Source organism: Sceloporus undulatus, chromosome 4 (genome assembly GCF_019175285.1).
Source record: "Sceloporus undulatus isolate JIND9_A2432 ecotype Alabama chromosome 4, SceUnd_v1.1, whole genome shotgun sequence".
Taxonomy (NCBI): Eukaryota; Metazoa; Chordata; class Lepidosauria; order Squamata; family Phrynosomatidae; genus Sceloporus; species Sceloporus undulatus.
This window is the reverse complement of record NC_056525.1, coordinates 225,953,117-225,976,455: the sequence shown is the minus strand read 5'-3', so window position 1 is coordinate 225,976,455 and position 23,339 is coordinate 225,953,117.

The following is a 23,339-nucleotide window of genomic DNA, read 5'->3' as shown; positions in this document are numbered from 1 at the left end:
CCTCCAAAGAGACCCGAAACAGCTTTTTTGGCAGTCTGTAACAGGCCAATAAGACCTGGGTTTGGATGCTTACAGTGCACAGTCTTCTGTCTCACATTATTCAAGGCAGATGCTATAAATAAATGTTTGAATTACAGTTCCCAATCACCCCCACCCCCCCCCCAATTTCTTCAGGAATGCTGACTGAACAGATTTATCAGAGGCTGCTTTTGAGCAATATGGGTTGGGGGGTGAATGGTAACGTATTTCCGCAACCACCCCTGTCTGGCAGAAATAAGCCCACTAAGTTCAACACAGCACACTCTCAAGGAAGGGTGGAAGTTAATTTGTCTTTTCAATCCAAGCCAGAGTCTCTTTCCAGTTATTCTATTGTTTTCTATGAGCTTAGTTAATTCTAAAATCCTTGTACTGTAGAAGAAAGAACAGGTTCTACTTTGATCCAAAATTATGCAGTTACAATTTATTCTCCATCTTCTTATGTTCCTGATTTATAGTCTTCTGTCTAGTTTCTCACACCACTATCAATAGCTCCATTTCCAGCTTAATGAATCAATGTCATCTCCTGACTTTCAACACCATTCTCATTCATCCTATTCAACTAATACTGGCAAGATGCAGCTACTACTCTTGATTTGGGGGCTGATGCTGGAACTTAACAGTTATTGGTTCTTTTAAAAAAGAAAAAAATGTTGGAATAAGGAGTGTACGTCATAGTTAAACGATTCACTTTACATTTAGTTATCCATTTAAGGTAGATATTTATGTTTTCTTCTTCAAGACCCCCAAAAGCCCAGCACAGGATTTATCTCTGTGTATCTCTCTCTAATTTCTGTCTCAGTTCTAGGAAAGCCGGGGGGGGGGGGGGGGATAGTAGCAGGCTTTGAAAAGTTTTTTTGAGCACTACCAGGAACTCCAGTGGCCATGCTGACTAAGGATTCTAAAAGGTTTCTCAAGCACCCTTTAATTGTTCTTTTTATGGAACTTGACAATGATGAAAACATGGGGGCTTGACAGATTGCCCCTAAGAAGTGGCCTGAGCTGCCGGATTGGGGCTGTGGCCAGTACATGCCACAGCCCCAATCTCTCCTTTCCACAATGCAAAAAGGAGCTGCAAAAAGCAGGTCCATTTTGTGCCCCAGAAAGGGAACCATAGCTGCCAGCATGTGTCTTTTCTGCTCTCCTTTGGCGATGCATCATGTAGACGCAGCACCAGAGAAGCACTGTAAAACTATATGTCATATGGACATGTGTGCGGCGTCATACTGGCCTTGGGGCAGAGTCAGGGCATGCATCATGTGGGTGCCACACGCCAACTCTGCCCCCAGGCTGGCCTTAATGGCCGGCCTGTCGAGGCCCATACATTCTGAGATATCCAGAGAGCAACCGCATCCCCACTGCATAAATAATCCTGTCTGAAATCACTTTAACTACCATGGCTCAATGCTATGGAATTCTGGGAAATTAGTTTGTAGTGGCACCAGAGCTCTCTAACAGAGAAGTCTAAATACTATATCTCACAAAATTACAATTCCCACACCTCTCACTGAACATGAGAGGAATTCCTTCTGATAAAACAAACATAGAATTGACTCTCTGAGTTTTGGAAAATTACCTTTCTTTGGACTAAAATTTCCAGAAAATACTGGCTGTGGAATTCTAGGTGTTGTTCCAAAAAGTAACGACTCCAAGCTCTGCAACTGAATGCATATTATCCTTGATTTGTGATCATATTTGAAAACATATTTTCTTTTGCTTATTGTCATACTTTTGATAATATTGGTGGTGCTGCTAAAGATATTTGTCTCACCAAGTTCAGGTGTTTTTTCACAGGAAAGCAAATCCCATTTTAAATAAAAGGCTGTCAAGTGTATGCACTTTGAATCTTTTCACAGACTAGCTCTTTTCCTTTGGCATAATACTAAAGCTGTAGATCCACAATAATGTTGTCTCTGTACTTTAAAAAAAGAATCAGCTATGTAGTTGTTAACACCTCGGAGGAGCTGTTTGGGCCACCCAGCCTAAACAGCCACAAATCAAAATGGTGCTTGTATTTTATAGTGAAACACCCTGGGAGATAAGAAGGAGAGAAGGGCTGCATCAATTATCTCTTTCCTAAGAGACAGCATGGGAATTCACACTATCACGTTCTTGTCTGCCAGCAGTTAGTATCTACTATGAGTAAAAATAGAACTGTGATGGAATGAAGATGTTTTCTTTTGAAAACAAATAGGCTCACCCAGGAGTCCAAATCCATTGGGCAGATATGGAAACAAAACAAACAGGATTAGAATTGTGTTGTGTACCCATGACAGTCAATCATGATGTTTTACCTCACAAGGCAGCTGTGATCCTTGACAGAAAGGTCAAAGCTTCTACCAATGGACTGGATCTTATTGGTTGATCCCACTTAATGTAGCTCCATTGAATCAATTGTTGAATGGTGAATTAACACTTGTTTAAATTCAGTTTATTTAATGGCTCAGATTACTAATATAAGCATAGAAATCTATAGCAATTAGAAAAGAGCTAAAATGTAATAACACAGAATCTGAAATGTGTTATATATATATATATATATATATATATATATATATATATATATATATATAACACACACACACATATATATAGAGTACTGTATAGATGTCATATAAATGCAAAACAATATAAGTACATTAGAAGTACAGTACCTAAAAATGAGACATAGTTATAAAACTGATCATAAAAATCTATACGACAGGTTCAAGATACAAAAATGGCATAGATAAGTGACACTGGACAAGTCACAGTCTTTCTGCCTCAGAAGATGGCAAAAGCAAACCCCCTTTGGAGAAATTTGCCAAGAAAGCTCCATGATAGATTGACCTTAGGGCCCCCATAAATTGGAAATGACTTCAAGGCATACAACAACCACAACAAATGCTCCTTCCGGTGCCTTAAAGTAGGAACCCCAGTCCTATGAGGAATAGTTGAAGAAATTGCATAAGATTAGTTCAAAGGACAGAAGTCATGATAGACCTGTTTTTAAATATCCGAAGGGGTGTTGCATAAAAGAAGGAGCAGACCCATTTTCTGTTGCTTGAAAGGGCAGGACTAGAGCCTAATGTGCAAAATTACATGGAATCATATTTTGGCTACACATGATTTGAGCTGTTGACAGACTGTTTCGGAAAGTAGTGGGATCTTCTTACTTGGGAGGAAGGAAGGAAAGGATATATCGCTCAGTCAAAGATGCTATACTTGTAATATTCCTTCACTGAGAAAGTGGAAGCAAAGCTTAACATTTCTTCAGTGAAAGCAAAGCTTAGCATTTCAAAATCTTGTATATTCAAACTTAGATTTTATAGTCGCCAAATAAAATAAAATTAAATAAGAAACTTCTTGTATTCTGTATGAAACACTGCATTTTTCATAGAATGAGAAAACTGCCAACACATTATCAGAAGGTCTTGAGTCAAAGTAGCCCAGGGCAGCCATGTGGCAGTTCACCTCCTGTGTGATTTTTGAAGGCCGGTCCTGGATGTTGATAACATATTTCATGACCTCCATGTCTGGAAAGAGTTTTCCTGATTTAAGTCAAATGCATCCAGCTAATTCTTGAGTGTGCTGTAAATATTTATCTGGCAACCTGACAGAAAGATTGCTTAAGAGTGAGGGAGTCTTACATTTCTTCTGATTCATAATCATTTTTGTAAGGAAACACGAGGGCGATACTGTACTATAATAACTGCTTTGATAGTCAAAATTGGATTTGTCCACATCAGAGGCCCTTAGATGGGAATGTTCAGGTTAATCAAAAGCACAGTGCTTTTACACCAAAATTTAATAGGTCTCCAAACTTTTTACAGCTTGACTAAGGCTTAGTGATTAATTAGAAGGGTTCTATTAAGATCTTACAAGGCAGAGTTAGCAGAACACTGAGGATATAATAATAATAATAATAAATAAATTTTATTTGTATACCGCTTTTCCATAGATCAAAGCGGTTTACAGACCATATATTGCTCTTTACAATACTATTTTTTTCCTATTGACTTGTTTGTGCTCCTAGGGCCTTTCTGCCACTATTATGTGCCTTCAAGTTGACTCCAACATATGTGGACTCTATCCTAGGGTTTCCTTGGAAAGATTTATTCAAAGGAGGTTTGCCATTGGCTTCCCTTTATTATGAAATAATCCAACTTGCACAAGGTCAGTTAGTGAGTTTCCATGACTGAGTGGGCATTTGAACCCTTGTCTCCCATAGTCCTACTCCAACACTCAAACATGTAGGCTCATACTGCTAGGCCAGCAAGTGTCTATTGCATTTTGTTATATTGAATAAAGCTGAGTACCCTGCTCCATTTTTTTAAACAAATGGGGGGGGGGTGTCACAAATTCTGGTCCCTTTTTGGGCTAGAGGTGATTTCCAGATAACTACATGAAATTATCAATTTGCATGCAAGGGCCATGGGGGCAGGGCAGAGAAAACCAATGTCAGTTGTTTTCCTTTTCCTTTGTTTTTTAAGTGGAGAAAAGTAGCATTCTTAACATTGTGTCAATTTCTCCTTTGGGATTTCATTTATCTTTCGAAGTGTATTTATTGCTCCCCCAAGATGCAGGCTTTGACAGCCTTGAAGTCTAAAGTTCCCTATTTGTTGACAGGAAACCTCTGACAGACAGCAATAGTGTAAGATTATATACACAGACCTGGTAATATCTTAACTTTAATTTGAAAAAGCTGCCTTCTGAGTAAAGAGAATGTGCAGCTTCTCTAGAGACCATATATGTGACTGAATAACACCACTGGTGGTATTGTTTTCCATTCAACAATGCCACAATAGGAATTTCTGAGACATATTACTATTAATTACCTACTATTTGGTTGTTATTTTTTTTAAAAAACACACATCTTTTATTCTTGCAGAATGTAGATTAGAAACAGAAATAAATGGCTCAAATGATAGTCTCTCCCTTCCCCCTTTGCTCTGCTTAAGAGATGAATTATGTAATTTTCTTTTAAAGCCTTTATGTTCATTTTTAAAAAGTCAAAATCAGGAAAGAGTAAGAATTTTGTTCAGTTTAGGTTTGGATAAGAATTTAAGAAATTGAACATCAAGGATGGGTTATGAGTGGCCCTGCAGATGCAGTTGGACTGCAGTTCCTATCATTCTTCACCATTTAGGTATACAGTGGTACCTCGGGATACGAAATACCCAGGTTACGAATTTTTCGGGATACGAAAAAATCCCATAGGGATTTATTGTTTCGGGTTACCAAAGTTTTTTCGGGTTACGAAAAAACTCTGGCGCTATTTTAAATGGTTTTCCCCATTAGCGCCTATGGGTTTTCGGCTTACGAAGGCTTTTCGGGTTACGAAAGCGGCCGCGGAACGAATTATTTTCGTAACCCGAGGCACCACTGTATATTGACTATGCATCATAGACAAGATGAAAGGAATATGAGTTTTTAAAAAAGTCAATGAGAAAGTGAAATGGACATCGCCATGAATTAAAATAGCATTAGTTCAGATCTCATCAATGGCACTATTTTTCTGTGTTGATAGGACTGTATGATATGTAGATTGTGGGATTGTAGACTATGATGATGGTAGCACTCATGCTAATAGGGTCTCCCATGTCAAACAGTTTTGTGTGTGATATAACCCGTTCTTCCCTGTTCCAGCCTGATCCCATCCCATGCACGGCTCAGGCAAAAATGGCCATGCAATAATCTCCTAAGTAACCTCTGCTCACCCGGCTACCCCAAATCTGATGGAAACATCATGCACCCATCCCATAATCATTGGCAGAATGGTGCTCCTATTCTCTATATAGCTGATTCCCAGTAAAATAGGTTTGGGGTGGGAGTTGCAATCATGACCATGGTGTCAAAGCCATGACTAAATAGCCATCATGAATACAAAACAGCTATGGATGAGTAAATCTAGACAAATCACTGTGTATTCATGATTGTGACACTATTGCTTGGATTGTAACTCCCCCACCTCCAACCTACTTTACTGTGCATCAGCTGCAGGGGGACAAGGAGATTAGTTCTGTTGGAGATCAGAATATGCATGAATGATGTTTGCATTGGATTTTGGGGGCAGGATGGGCCAGAAGAGGTTATCTAACACACACACACACACACACACACACACACACACACACACACACACCCTAAGTAGCTGATATAGAATTTTGGTCCCAATAGTTCATTCCCTTGCTTCAATTGACATTACGGGCCCAAGTGCATGCACCCACTTTTTCTCCCCTGTATCTGTCCCTCACTTTTGGTAAACTTTCATTGTACAAACTCAACACACAAACAGACATCTTTGGGCTAAACTGGATAGCCCTGGCACATACCCTTCAACATCTCACAGATGAAAACTAGGATGTTTATGGCTGAGCAACAGCAGAGTGTAATCATGGTAGCAAAATTTATTTGCAAGAAAAAATAAATTGGGAGAGGCTGCCACAGTTTGTTTTTGCCCGATCCTGCTGGGAAGGGTAAGATTCTGAACTTCCTCTCCTCTTTCCCCTGTCAAGTTACCTGACTGCAAACTAATTTTGTATTTTGAGCTTAAGAGTGCAGCAACTGAAGTAAGCTGAGGGCAAAGAAGGAAAGTGGGAGGATGAGATGGACATTTTAAAAACAGTTGAAAAGTGAGCCAACAGAGGATAAATCAGTACTGTCCCCGACAAATCAAGATTAGTAGAGGGTATGCAGGCCCCAGATGACAATGGGTAGAGATGTGTAGTCAGTTTTAAAATCACCGTCTATACAATAACCAGCATTTTTCTCCTCTAGTGAAACTAAGCTCTCATATTTGTTTTCCTGCTTGAAGCTCCAGAGAAGCCCAGCAGTTTCCGGAGGCTTCAGCCAGTGCCATGAGACATGGCAGTCCTAACCAGGTTCTTTCTCTGGTGGTCTTAATCCAGTTCCAGGCTGATTCTTGGGACATCTAAACTGTAGAAATAATGCCATTTTATACCACTTTAAGTATATTAGGCCCATCCTATGGAATACTGGGATTTGTAGTTTTACACGGTCTTTAGCCTTCTTTTCCAAAGTTTGTTGACGTCTCACCAAACTAGAAACCCCAGGATTCTATAGTATGGAGCCATGACATTTAAAATAGTGTTAAACTGCATTATTTCTACAGAGTAGATTCACCCTCTGACATTGAGGTAGGACATGCCCAACAAACTAAGGCGGGATACAGACCACCCTTGGGGTGGCCTGCACCTGCCCCTTTCCTCAATGGATCGGGGCCTCAGCTGCCACAGCGGCAGCTCTGGAGGCCCCGATCTGCTGTTTTTCCTGGCCTCGGGGAAGCGGCAAAATGCCGCTTCCCCGCAGCCTGGAAAGGGGTGTCCTTGGGGCTTCATGCCCCAAGGACACCCCAACAGCAGCGAGGAAAGGGAGAAAGGGGCCGCTCAGCCCCTTTCTCTCTGTATCACTCGCATGGCTGTTTAAAGGCTGCACCAGCGATACACACAGTGGAAGGAGCTCCAAAATGGAGCTCCTTCTGGCGCCGCTGAATGGGCACCACAAGCGCCCTGCAGCGGCGCCAGGATGTGATGCCCACGCCATGCCGTTTGGACGCAGCATGTCCGTCACATCAAAATGGCAGCACCCATATAGACAGGGCGCCACCATTTTGACATACAGAGTACGTCCTAGGGTTGTGGGGTGTCTGTAAAGGATTCTGCCTCAATTAACAAGAGTTGTTCAATTGTAATTGACTATTTCCATCGGGAGAGGCGGGAAGATAGAAATAAAAATTATTATTATTATTATTTGGGGCAAGAAATATTTAAAAAGTATATGACTTCAAATTGCTTGCTGACTTATTTCATAGGGTTTGGAAGACTCACAAGTGGTTTTGCACAACGTTATTCTTCTACAGTGCCTGGTATTTCCTGATAGTGTCCTTTCCAAGTAGTAACCAGACCTGCCCCTGCTCAGCTTCCAAGATCTGACAGGATCTGTTGCCTTCAATGTATTTTAAAGGATTACTAGAAATAGTTTGCATTTATTTTGTATTAGAAACAGTTGAAGTTAGGCACCCTGTACCTTGAGGATGGAGAATCTAACCAGCTTAAAGATATATTTCTTTAGAAAACATTCAAAATTAAATAAAGATATGAAAGAAAGTGTTGGCTTGGTATCTGGGGATTTGTAGCCTCCGTCCCCCTCTTTGTTTATTACTTTCACTAGGTATTCCTTCCCACTTCCTAATCCCATTTCACTAACCTGCAAACTTAATTTATCAACCTTCTGAACAAACAGAACTCTGAATGACCTCCTCCCAAAGTGGAGTGTTGGGAAAATTCAGAGTGCTTTATGAGGGTATGAATAGTGTACATCCCAACTGTACGTTGACTAATCCCTGTGGAAACAACTTCATTGCTTTGCATCCATTTGTGACATAGTGAGAAAACCTGAAAGGAACATATTTCTGCAGAAACATATATTAGTTCTTGACAATTTAATAGAGGTAGCCATTCAGAGAATAATAGGAGGTAAATAATGGTGCCATTAAAAAGTGAAGCTATCTTTTGCATTAGCCCTGTTATTTCAACCCTTTTAAAAAAGATGCCATGTTTTTTACCAAGCTTGCTTGACATTTTGGTATGCATATTATGCGTACATCTTGCAAGGATCATTTTTAATTCTGACTATGCAAAAAGGCATTTTAAAGGTGATATATTAACATGGATTTGTAACAGTTGCTTGATTTTAAGTGCCAACATGCAATTGTTGTGAAGCAAGAATGTGCAGTACTTGTTTTTCATTGGATGAGTTTTGGTTGGTGTCAGCATAAAAGATGCATCTTTACCATGAATAGTTCTGGAGTTGAGAAACTGAACTACCTTTCTAATTAATTCATTTCCCCAGGAATTAGAGTATAACTGAATTTCATTATGGCTGTTGCTTCATCAGGAATAACTTTACTCTCATATTATATCTATTATGGACACAGACAAGCCAACAAAACAACAGAAATCTAAAGTAAAGCAAGATATACAGTTGTATGTACAAAGTTGAAGCCAGCCAACTGAGGCTAAAATAGTTGAAAAAATAATGAGTCAAGGTGGTGATAAGTGAGCTCTTGTCCTTATTGCAACATACAACCAATTCCATAACTTTGCTACTTTTGTTGTGTAATTGTAATTTTTTTAGTGACTTTTATAATGATGAGCATGACATATTTTAGTTACTGTTATAGTCATATGGGTATAACTGGTGCGATGTGGTGGTCTGAGAGGTGGACTAGGATTCTGGGAGACCAGGGTTCAAATCCCTGATCAGCCACAGAAACCTACTGGGTGGCCTTGCAAAAATCACATTCTCTCAGCCTCAGCGGAAGACCATGGTAAACCGTCCCTGAATAAATTTCATCAAGAAAACTCTAAGTTGCTATGTGCCATATGTTGGAGTCAACCTGAAGGCACACAATAATAACAATAGTGTTGAGGTATGGCCTCACTAAGTGCTGGAGGAGAAAAAGCATGTGGTTAAATCTCCCTCCCTTCATATGAGGTCCCAGTTTTGGGCCTGGATTTTCAAGATTTTACCTCTAACAATAAAGATTTCCTGGTTAAGCACTGGAGTGTTTCAAGTTGTTTCTGATGTTACCACAACAAAAGGTTATGACTGTTGCAAAAACTGTATGTTAAAGTATATAGCAAATATATTTATTGAGAATAGTTCCTGTTTGTGAATCTGGGCTAATGGTTTGTAATGAAAATATGCCACAGAAATTATGGTTTTCTGTTTACTCAGGCAACCTTTATCATTGTCTGTATCAAATACAATTGGCAAATTCAATGGAGTTTCACTGCTCCATTTCTAAGTGTGTATGCGCATTGAAGATATCAGATTACAGTATTTAATTTTGGCTGGGTCCTGAAGTCCTAACGTATTGTATATTGCTGTTCCAGTTTTCACTCACTGTAATGGGACTCTACCTAAGTGAAATGTGAAGCATGACCTCAGAGTTTGGCCACATATGAAGCAATCCTTTCAGTTATGTCCATGCCCCAAATTGGAATGGCCTTAAGAAGAGAGCAAGCTACACAAATGTCTTACGGTTCCTTGACATTTTTTCCTTTTTGAACCTCCTCTGTTCTGCTCCTGATTAAATTGTTTTAAAGACGAATGCAACCAGAACATCACACAGTTCTGGATCTGCTTCTAATTCCATTCAGATGAAAGGGATTTGGATTTTGAGTGAACACAGAATCCCTATATAGCTAATCTCTATATGTTGTGACACTGGCACAGCCAGTGCCAAAATTATGAGGGCCCTGGATTCTGTGTGGGGTCGCCATATTCCTGGATTATCCATATTTTGTCCAGATTCTAAGTATTCTACCTGATACCCACATAGAACATTAGCTGGCCTGGATTCTAAATTTCCTTAAAACCAAACCAGGCCAAAACAAAACAAAAGTCCCTGCTTCCAGATCTTCTGGAAACAAAAATAAAAAAGCACAGCCTTGTTGTTTTACAAGAAATAAGCCTACTACTGCTGCCCCTTTTTAGTGTTTAGCTAATAAATGCGGTATCACAGCATTAATAAGATGCAAATTGAATCTCTCCTGAGTAAATGTTGCAATGAGAGGTAGTTTTTGTGTAAGTAATTTCATTTGAAGAGGCTGAATTTTCATTTAGATATTTAGCCCCCTTGTAGGTATACCCCTGACATGCAGATGTCTCTACATGCAAATATAGGAGGGGTATATCTCTGACTAATAGACTCAGTGTGCAGAGACATCTTTTAGTGCCTTTGGACTAACTGAAAGACAAAAGTTGGTAGCATGAGCTTGTGTAGACTTCAGTCTACTTTCTCAGAAGCATCTGAGGTAGTAGACTGAAGTCTACGAAAGCTCATGCTACCAACTTCTTTCTTTCAGTTAGTCTCAAAGCTGTTACAAGATCTCTCTACATACTGATTCTACAGACTAACACAGCTATATCTTTGAATGACTACTAGACTGTTAGTCTCAAAGGTGCTATAAGATCTCATTGTCTACTAGATTCTAGAGTTTCAGTATGAAGAAAATGAAGTAGGATTTACTCCCAGCTTCAAATGCCACATGGAGTACCCAATAGGTACCCTAGATATGTTCCAGAAAATAAGACAGAAGACTAAAGAGAAATCAGACACACAGGAAGGCTTCTTTTAAATTTTCTATTTTGTTTCTATTTTCTTACACTATCACAAAACCAGGGAGAAACCATCTTGTTAAATGAAGAATGAAACCAGAGACTCCCCAAATCAAAGGAGTATATTTGACAAAACCATGACATCAGGTTACTGTGCCTGTGAGGTCCCACTTTGCTTTTGTTAATGTTGATTAAGGGATGAATTTAAAAGAAGGAAATGGTAACTTTATATGTCCCTGCCATATAATCACAAAAACTGCCATATTTTTCATCATTCTTTAAAAAGTGTGTGTGTGTGTGTGTGTGTGTGTGTGTGTTATTTTGCTTGTTAAAAATGTTTGCAAATGCTTGTCTGTAATGAAATTTTCATCCATCGCTACTCTTAGGTCAATACTGAACAGACAGAGGTGTGGTAATAAAGAACTTTTAAAACTGTGAATGACAGTTAAAAAGGTAACTGTCTGCTAGCAATAAAAGCAAGGTGCTTCTGTAGTCCCCACTTTCTTCTCATGCACACAAAGAACTAGGAACCACATCTAGTGGTATGCAACCACATGAGGTAAGAATTACGTGAAGACAGACAATTCCATTACATGCCCCTTCAGATAAATTCAATACATCTTTGAGCAGTTATGTACAAAGACCCATTGTGAGTGATGTTCAAATTTGCAATAACAGCAGTAGGTGCAATTATTTTGTTATTTATATTTCATTGATATTCATAGAAATGTTTTTGATATAATACAACACTTCAGGCAAGCATTCTTTGAAGCAAACGCTGCAAACTTCTAACATTCATGTCTTTTGGTATAACACACAGGTCCATTTACATATTAGGAAATTACTTCTTGGATTCCAGCTCCCAGAATCTCCCTAGTCAGAGGGGATTCAGTGAACAGTACTCCAAAAAAGTTACTTTCCCAAGATCTGCCTATTTAACATTTCACATTTTGTTTTGATTGGATTGGTATTCCATCTTTCTCCCAGGCTTGGGATGCAAGGTGATTAATTAGAGCAATAACTAATGACTCAAAGCAAGAAATTTGACTCAAGGATCAGTATGCCTGAAGGACAATTTCACACAGCCTGAATAACAGCAGTAGTGGTCATTCAAAAGGTTGTTCTCTTCTTCCCAGTCTACTCACTGGGTACCCAATGAATCCCTGCTGGTTCAAAAGGTTTGAGAGAACGTTTCCTGCCCAGTGAACCTGTTTTAAGAAAGGCAGAAAGAGAGAGAGAAAGAGACAGAGAGATTTGGTGGGGTGAATGTTCCTCAAAGCAACCACTGTGTTTTCTTTCTTGAGGCTGAAACTGTCTTTTGTGAAATAAATACAAGATACACTGTGACATTTTGTGTGTGCATCATATTTGTTCTGGATGATTTCCCAAGACCTCCTAGAAAGAAGAGTTTCACTGTCAAGGGATTGTTCCTCATTATACAGCTAGGAAATATTGGAAATATATTCTCCTTAATAGCCATATGCTTTGACATCTCACCGTTACTATCTAACAGATGGTTTAGTGAAAAATCTGGCACGCTTTGCTTTGCATCATGTCAGTTGCTATAAGTTGTGGCTAATGAAAATGAGGTCTGGAGAAGTCATTTCACAGTATGTGTGTATTTGGGGGTGGGGGGAATGCCTTTCTAATTAGTCTAATACATTGGATATGAAATGCAAGACTTGGTGGGGAACACCCTCAAGCTTGGTGTGTTGGGCCTTTGCTGTCAGTGTACTATGGCTTTTTGGCCTTTTTCACACTGATAATGGGGTTGGAGAAGGATTGCAGGATGGCTTATCCAACTCCTCTTCTAAAATGCTGGATATATACTGCTGATTATCACATTTTGTAGCTGAAGAGGTATGTGTGGGAAAATATGTTACCCCAAAACCTCCCAAGGATTCTATATGTTGTTGAAAACAGATGCACTACAAAGACTTGGAACTGTGCACTGAAGGTTATAAAGAAGTTGGCACTGTATGTGGATGTTGAACATGGGTTTGTGAACCTCTCACATGGGGACAACTGACATTTCAGGAGGGACCTGTAGGAACTTCAGGTTAGCCAGATGCTGGATTTAGAGTACTGACAAATGATGCAATAGATTCAAGAACACATTGGCCAGAATCCTGTTTGTCAGCCCTAATCAGATTCAATTCATTGAATTAATTGTTGAATGGTGGCAAGTGAAATCATAAGTAAATCCAGACATTTCAATGGGACTACACTTGTAAGGACTAACATTATTATTGGGCATTATATTCTACAGACAGTGATGGCTTCTTTTTCTTTACTTCCTGCACTATATTGCCCTCCCCATTTTGCTGAACACCTTGTTAGGAAAATTTGAGATGGAACCTCTGTCTAGAACTCTACAACCATTCAGAATCCTGAAGGGTCGGTAAGAATTTTATTCCAGTTTGTATTTGATGAGAATTTATCAATTCAGAAATTTCATCATATTTAGGATAGAAAGAGCTTGTGATTTTAAAAATGCAGAGGTGGGAAAAATAGAAATTGATATGTTTGTTCATTCAGGACCATAGTTATGAGTTCTCAGCCTTTAAAAGTCTAGGTTTGAATTCTTCTATACTCAGCTGAATAAGGGCTGCATACTCTGTTTCCTTGTCTTTAGTGTTTATTTGGGAGACAGGGACAACATGTTCCTCTCCATATTGGAAATAAATGCACCTATTGCATTTGGCCAGTGTACATGAGGGATAATTTAATTTCAGCTCATTTTTTAAGAATATACCAAAATCCAAAAATGTTTTCATGTTGTAGAAAAAAATAACTTGATATTTAAAAATTCACATGTAGGAGAAAACAAAATTAACGGCCAGACCTACTTCTTTCTCAGTTGCTAAACTTGATTCTACTTATGCATTTTTGCCTTAGTTTGGGCTTTGGGAAAATATGATTCAAAGCTTTTGAGACATAATATTCAACACTCAGGGCTGCCTAATGTACTTTTCTGAATCATGTTTGATGAGCCTTTCATCAAATCCCACCTCCTTCTTAAACTTTCTTTCTTTCTTTCTTTCTTTCTTTTAGATCAGGATGTGATCAATAAATACTGTGTCATAATCTTGGAATGTAAAAGATGCTTTTACACACAAGACACTTGGCCAGAATCCTCTTGCTTAATTTTGACTGGATGAGACCAATTAAATCAGTTCTTGAGTGGTGAGTTGACATGTAGATAAATCCAATTGTTTTAATGGATTTACTTGGTTGGGAGCAATAATTGGATTTGAACCATATCTTTTTCCTACACAGAGATAATTTGTGTATCTATGTGTGTGTGCAGGGAGTCTGATTGTTGTTGTTGGTTGCAAACATAAAGTGATATCTGTTTCTTCCATTACAATGTATGAGTAGCAATTTTATGTGGCATAATGGCCAAAATACAGAGGATTTTAATGAAATTCTATGTATTTGATAGCATGCACCTGTTTATACACTGATGTGGGGAAATATATCTTTTACTGCAACTACTTGTATTTCTCTAATGCATGGGCAGGTCTCAAATTTGGCTCTCCAGATGCTGCTACACTGCATTCTTTGTAAGCATTCTTCACCAATGACTAGGAGTAGTCACCATAAGCTGGGAATGATGGGAGTTGCAGTCCAGCTACCTATAGAGGATCCCATTAACTCCATTCCTATTCTAGAATGATGATGACTATCAACATATTCCATTTTTTAAAAATTTGTTAGCATTCACATTTGTCTACTGTCTTTTGTGCTAGACATCTGTATTCTCAGCCTGCTTTCTACCCCTGGCTTTAGGCACCAGCTAGGATGTGCTCCTTGTAGGTGTTCTTTCTCACCAGCTTGAACTCATTAATCAAATCTGATATCAAGATAAACAGCCAATGTGTTATGGTGGCTGTGTTATGAAAATAGAATTACCTCACAAAGGCTTTTGATTTCCCTTCTCACACATTTCTTACAGCTCATTCTTCATGTTTTCATACAAGTTTCCTGTTTTTCAGATCTTATTCATCATCATTTTCACACAATCTGCTTTTCATGAGGCTTCATGCTTTGGAGCCCCCTTGTAATTCACATTAATCAAGCCCAATGCATGACATGCATTGTGTTGGCAATGCTGGGTTTTGGATCTATTTGAAAAATACAATGGAGCCTGACAACTCTGGGAATCTAAACACATATCTAGCTAACCCCTGTCTCCTTGGGAGTACCAGAGACCAATAAATGGAGACTCTGTCTTCGCTCAATGATGCTTGTGGAAGTTTTCACTTGGCCTCAGACAATTTCCTTGGGACCTACTAATCTCTTGGAAAAGGCAAGAAAGCCCATCAGCTTGAATGCAATGATAGAGCAAACCCTTCTGTTACAGACAGGCTTTCTCTGTAGAAAAGCCAAACTTCTTGAGGTCTTCTACTTCATAAGAAAGATGCTAAAAGTATGGCCATCTAGTAATTTCAGTTGCTTTTTTGCCTCCTTTGAAAATAGCAGCAACAAATAGATTCTTGGAGGACATAACAGATCTCTGAACTGAACACACCATAGACCAGTCTCTGAATGTAGTGTCAAGCATTAATGTACAGGACTACAAAACACTTGCATTGAATGGCAGTATTGTGCCAATGAATCAAGGCATCCTAACTATAACAAAAAACACAACCAAAAACATGTTTCTCGTGAATAATGTAAAATGTTCAATGTGTACATTCACATACTATGCACACCCATGTGCAACTCCACTTATGCAACCTTGAACTGAATGTAGATGTCTGTCTAGATGAAAATGTCCAACTGCTTCTCTAGGGAGACTTACATGTGGCACAAGATAACAACAATTCCAAACAGTATTTTATTTTACAGGATCCAGTATCCAGTGGGATACATCTGTTGATGGAACAGTTAGTGGGACTGTTAGGGAATATCACTCTTCCTCCCTGCATCTCCTCCCCAAAAAGCAAAATCAATACTAAATTATTCTTAAGCCATATTTATAATATGATATGCTGATAGCAGCTACCTCTGTTTGCCAGGAGGGAGAGGGATTTCTAGAACAAAATGCCTGTCCACCTCAGGCAATTCCTTGCTGAAAAAGTGTGTGCCTACAAAAAAGCAGATCTTTCCCTAACACCAGACTCAGAGAAGCACACAGTAATGAAAGTCTCTTAGAATTTAAACCATAATACCTTGTGAACTCTCAGAGAAATATATAACAGACTTCTTTCCTGATGTTCAGCCAGCAATCTGGGCAGATATTTTAAAGAATACAGACACATGGAAAGGTGTGCGCATATGTATGTGTGAGAGAGATTCAAGTGAGTCTGGGGAACGGATCTTGTAATGGCTTGTATGCCTATTGTCCAACAAAAATATATAGCAGAAAGGAAGATTTGCTTCATGTTTTTAGTTTGTGAAATCCAGGCATTTGCACCCATCTCTTACAACAGCACGTAGTCCTTGTTTCTAGGTGTGTTGTGAGGTTTACTTTTCATCTTCTCCTGTCCCCTTGGCTCATCCTCAGGCATCAACGCTAGACCTCCCCAAACTCATGACTTTTTCACACTCCCTTTCCACATATTATATGTCAACAATAACTAGGAAAATAATATTTTAAAAGAGTTGAAAAACAGGCTTCTTGACTGTCCAAAAAACCTGATGAGAGAAATCCTGCACAGGTTAATATCTTTGCAATATTAGACTTTCTCTATGAGAAAAAAATATGCATGGGTTATTGTGCACAGAAAATGGCATTTTCTGTGCAAAACAACAACAACAAAACCTTCCTGTACTGTCCAAAAAAGCTTCCTGTACTGAAAATGGCATATCCTGCATGGATAGTAACATTTCTATGGTGAAAATGCTGTTTTCTTGTTTTCTATACAAAAATATTGGCTGAGACCCTAGATTAGTTATGTTAAGTATACTTGTGCAGACATGATGTTTTATGTAGAAAAAACCCATGTGCATTTTCATTTGCAGAGAAGTATGACTAGTTTTTGAAAACTGCATGGTTTTTGATGATTTGTAGTGAGAAGAAAAATGGTAAATGGGATTAAAAGAAAAAAAATAAACAAATTTGCATTCATAGTGTTTAGAGGTGGCTTCCATATTAGCTAGGTAATAAATGTATATTTCTAGGAGGCTTGTTCAATTTTGTCATCCATCCATCCATCCATCCATCCATCCATCCTTTTTTTTTTTTTTTTTTTGTCTTCTCACCCCTTTGGAGGAAGGACCTGGTTTATGTATTGCTTGTTCATGGAAGGTCCTTCAAAATGTGTCCATCCCATATTAACTATGGCATGCATTCTCTATCAGCTGTTTAATTTAAGTATCCTGTACAGGTATACTTAGAAATAGTAATAGATTGTGGTAAAAGTGTCAAAATCATCACTATGTAATAACTGTGAATATAAAATAGTTATCTAAAATTATCCATCTGTGACTGTTTTGTATTCAAGATGGTGACCTGGGCTGCTGCAACACTGTAGAATTAATGCACTTTGACACTGCTTTAACCATAATGGCTCCATCCTTTGGAATCCTGGAATTTGTAGTTGTAGTGGCAGCTGAGCTGTCTGACAGCGAAGGCTAAATATCTCACAAGACTAGAAAGTCCAGATTGTATAGCACTGAGCCATGACATCAAAGCAGTGTCAAACTGCATTAATTATTCAGTGTCAATGGAGTCATGGTCACAGTTTTGATATAAGCACCATGAACATCTACTTTATCAGGTATGAGCTGATAAAAAGGTGATATGCCTGTGGGGTAATGTGAACATGGCCACTTGCCTCAGAGATCATGGCTGCCCAGAGTACAGAGTCCATTTGGGGCCATAGGGAGAACATATACACACCGAAATTCAGAAGATTTAGACCTTGGGTCACAGTGTGTGTGTGTGTGTGTTTGTGTTGGATCAGCTAAGTGGCTGATAGAGAATACAGGCTTATAAGAAAATCCATTTTAATTTACTCCATGACATGGGATATTTCTTCATAAGCCTCCTTTGCCAAAAGTGGTGAACCATTGGATTACAACTACAAGGTGAATATACAACTCTGGAGATCACGGTTTGAATCCTGGCTCAGCCATGGAAACCAACTGGATGACCTTGGGTAAGTCACACTCTCCAAGTCTCAGAGGACAGCAATGGCAAACCTGCTCTCGTGAAACTTGCCATAAAAACCCCATGATATGTTTGCTTTAGGGTCTCCATAAGTTGGAAATGTTTTGAAGGCACACTACCCCCTCTCTCTCCCTTTCACACTTAATCTCATAATCAGTAGGATAGAAATACTGTATTTAAATAAATAACTACTTTGCACAATAATATGTGTGGGTCACTGCCAATGCTCTTTATTATGTTAGCAGCTGTGTTGGCGGTGTAATTCTGGGAGATGTAGTAAAAAGAAAAGAGTAATATTTCTAGTATGAAAATGTATGAAACTAACAAGCCTCGGAGATGGATTAATACGTTACTCTATACAGGGAGAGTGCCCATCTCTAGTATAGACAAGCAGAAGAAGTGTGTCTGTTGTTCTTAAGATGAACTCTGAATAATGAATACTCTATCTTCCAGTCAAAGGTCAGAAGCTGCTGTGCCAAAAAAGAAGATAAGAGAACTCCTGCTGCTTTGAAGATGTCAAATGATACTGTACCCATCATTTAATGTTTCATATGACTGCTTATCCTAATCCAAGTTCATCTTGGGGAAATATGGTCATTGGTAATATTAAAAGATATGCCTCCTGTTCTTCTTTTCTGTGGATTCCATTGGATGTTTCCCAGTTTCAGCTTCTTTTAATATTACTATGGGCATTAAATAAAGTCATTGGTACCTTGCCTATGACCTGTATATACCTCTTTAGAATCTGACCTTAGACATTTCTGGACTGAAACATTTGCTTAACAAGTGAAACATGTGAGTAAAGGCTGAAGGGGTCTGTATGTGTTTGTGTGTGTCTGTATGTTGTAAGCAGGTGGTAACAAAAAACAACATTCAAGGGCACATAGATATATCTGGGCTAAAGGGAAAGGGGCTATCAGAAAACTCTGAAAACTTTTGCTAAAACTCTGAAATATTTTACAAGAGTGAAAGGAAATAATGACATAATTACACTTATTAAGTAATAGCTCATCACAGTCCGGGAATACATCAGGAATATATGCATAGAACTGTTTAGAATCAGGTGTCAACTTCCCATCATGGGTGGAGGATGGAGCACTGCCCTACCACTGTAAATGCGATCTGTTGCCAAGAATGTTGTGGCTGCAGTGGCTGTAAAAGCTACTGAAAATCAGCAGCCACTGTGGAGGTGCACTGTGGTGTGGAGGTTTCCAGAGCACCTTCCTGCACCACAGAGATTGCAGGTCTCTCCACACTACACAGTAATAGTGCTATGATTCCACTTTAACTGGCACTCTGCGGAGACTTGGAATGTGTGATTTGTAATTTGTAACCAATCCTTCTCTAAATTATAGTCTCTCACTCTCCCAGTTTCCCAGGGACAGTCCCAATTAATCCTTTGCCATCCCACTTATTCAGCTGCTTTTAAAATGCCCACTTTCTCACTCTTCCTTCCTCTTTCCCTCTTTGTCCTCAGTTTAGTTTAATGGCTGCAAAGTGAATTCAAAGTGTAAAAGTAACTTGCATTCAGGGGCTCGACAGACCAGTGTTATACGCTGGTGTGGGGGTGGCATGGGGACATGGCATGGTGTACACATGCCAGCTGCCCCAACTTTGCCCCCACACCACTCCCACGCCACCCCCATGCCACCCACCTGACCAGGCATTACGACATGTTTTTGGTGCAACACTTACATGTGCTTCAAAGGGGCGGTCTGTTGAGCCCCTCAGTTTACCCAGCAGTGGTGCAGAAGAGGGAGGGCAGAATTTTGCCCTTACTAGGAGTCAGAGATAAAAGTGGCAGCCTCTCCTAGCTCATGTGTTTTGCCATCTTGTCTACACCTTGATGTTGCTTGGCCTTATGTGTTCAGGTTTTCATCAATGACATGTTGGAAGCTTTGGTAACTACAGGATTCCATATTACTGTGGCAATTAAAATGGAATCATATCACTAGAATGGTTTAGGCAGAACATCTTCCTTCTTTCTAGAGGGGAATAAAATGAGGAAATGGGTAGCAGGGATTTTGGCAGGAAGGAGATCTGCAAATGAATTCAGTGCTGTCCAACTCTGTTTTGAGGTTTTTTTCACCCCAAAAAGAGGAACAAGATTCTAAAGCCTTTCTGAGGGTTGGTCTACCAACAGAGAACTGTTCTCTAAAATCCAATTCTATGGTATCTATACATTATCTTAAAACTAGGCTCCATTAAATATTTTGAAAGCCCTGGAGTGAATGCCCATAAGTTTAGCCCTTATGATTAATTGCTGTCTTTATAAACATATTCTTGTTCTTCTATGAGTTTAACAGAGAATTTTAAAAATTCTGCTGACTTTGCTTGTTGGCTGCTTTGAGCTCGCTTTCAGGTAAATGAGCAGCATATAAGCTTTTTAAACTATCCAACAAAGAAACAAACAAATCAAGTCCTTCTTACTGTTTAATGGAAAGCTGTGCAAAATTCATTTTAATCATGCAACTTTCCCCTGATTGCCAGATTGATTTTCCTCATAGAACTGCCCAGTCTGCAATTAATCACAGCAATGCTTATTCTCATTCACTCTTTCTTTTGGGAATTCAAATGAGGTATTTGAATAACTAAGGTATTTAGAAAAAAAATGCAACAAGAAGGCATTCCATCTTGTTAGTTCTTTGAGTTTTAGGTTGGCCCTTTTCAAGCAACCCCCCCCCCCCCCAGAATTCCTTGCATTCTTGATACTAAAGATGCTGGGATTTCCACTCTCCCTTTACTATCAGTGATACAGGGTTTCTGATTTGCATTAATCATGATGAATGCAATTATGGAAAAATACAGAATGTGGTCTTAGTACTTTGTTGCAGTCATTTTCTCTCTTAAATTCTGTGTTGTCTCCTTTTTCCAGTGGAAGAAGCAGTTGAATATCTATTTGAATATCAATGGTCCTGGACAAAGAGTGCATCTCATTTGTCTCATACTTGTCTACTGTGCGAAAGGAATCTGACAGACCCAGTAGCTGGGCTTGAGGAGCTGTCAGTCCCCTTAATGGAATCCTAGAAGGAAGTGGAGGGAAAAGACAGGCTCGTTTCAAACCCATCAATTAAAGAGAAGGAAGTAGGGAAGACTGTAAAGATCTTTGTACTGAGAAACCATGTGCTTTACCTAAAGGGGTCCTTGAAACCTTGTCTTTTGGGACTATGAATAAAATTAGCACCTTGGAAGAATTTAGTGAAACCAGTGGTCTACCACACTATAGCAGAGCTATTTTTCTTTATTTAATCATAGAATCATAGAGTTGGAAGAGACTTCAAGGGTCATCCAGTCCAACCTCCTGCCATGCAGGAACTCACAGTCAAAGCTTCCCTGACAGATGGTTGTCCAACCTCTGTTTAAAGACCTCCAAAAAGGAGATTCCATGACACTCCAAGGGAGCATGTTCCACTGTTGAACAGCTCTTACTGTAAGGAAGTTCTTCCTAATGTTGAGGTGGAATCTCTTTTCCTGTAGTTTGCATCCATTGCTCTGGGTCCTCTTCTCTGGAGCACCCGAAAACAAACTTGCTCCATCCTCAATATGACATCCCTTCAAATATTTTAACAAGGCTAACATTTCACCTCTTAACCTTATCTTCTCCAAGCTAAACATACCCAGCTCCCTAAGTTGCTCCTCATAACTAAAACAATGATGGAGATAATACAAAGAAAAGCTATATAAAAATATGAAAGGTTGAATGACATGTGGGAAGAAGAAATGTATGAAGATGAACCCCAAATTTCTCATTCACAGAATCACCATGAGTTTAGACGAATTGGAGGGCAGTTAACAACAACAACAACAACAAGAGGATATACGGAGCTGCTAGGTGCTACAGCTACACACAAGGGGAGGGTAGGAGGGCATGCCAACCAATGGAGCCATGCTATTCTACATTGGCTGGGGAAACATACCTATGTTAGTTTCCTATTATAACATGGCAGTTTTCCCAATTTCTCTAAATTATCAGTTTAGATGTTCCCAGATATCCAGCCAATTCTTTGGCAAATTATATATGCAAAACAATCCTTTGTCCTAAACTATGCACTAATTTCCTAAATTCAAAGAAAGGCTGCCATACTTAATGCATTACAATGAAAGCTAGATCTTGGCAATACAGTGCAATCTACTTGCTTTGAGTTTGCAATCCAGCTATGTTTCTCTCATTAATAACTTCTTAGTTACTAGGAAATGAATAATAAATTACTTGTGGTCCCTAAACATCTTGTGTGAGTTAAATTTAAGTATAAAGTTTAGTTAATCCAGATTATAAGAATTATAATGTTCAGTTATTTGAGGGAGGTAATTTTATATTCTTGGGGGATTTGCAAAAGGGGTGCTCATGCTGCTTTAGCAGGCCTGGAGGAGGAAACGGTCTAAGCAGATGCTTGACCCTTATCCATGATGGGTAACTGAGGGAGAAGATATGAAATTGGTATACATCTTGGCACCCACTTTGTGGTGGATAGATGGCTCTGGAGCTGTCTTTATGGGACACAAGACCAGGGTGGGTGGGTTGTGAAAGAGTCTGCCCTTGGGGTTTGTCTGGGGGGTTATTGTCTATATGCCATGGAGCTTAGGAGGGAGCCTTGCAGCCTGGCCTTTTAAAATGACTGTCTAAGGTGGCAACCAATCTCTTTGGATTGCCTTGGAGCCCAAGGCAGGCTAGGGAAGTGTCACAGGTTGACATCTGCACCTCAGCTAAACCTATACCATGTTCCTCTCCCCTCTTCATTTGCTTAGCCTTATGTCTCAAGCATTTAATTAGGTTTTAGGTCAATCAAGATCGTCCTTGTTTAACATCAAATATTGTGTCTTCTCTCATTATTTTATGATTGATCAACAATTGTCTTTCCAGCATGGTGGCTGTAGAATTCCTCCTCTCCAGCACCACATTTCCAATAAGTTCCTGAAAGCTTTCTTCCTTGAGCATCTTTCACAGCCATACATAGAAATAAGAAGTCATAAATTGGTGCATGTGTGTGGGGTGTGTGACAATGGCAGAGGATATCTCAGAGACAACAGCACTGGCACCATACCTAATTCTACAGGA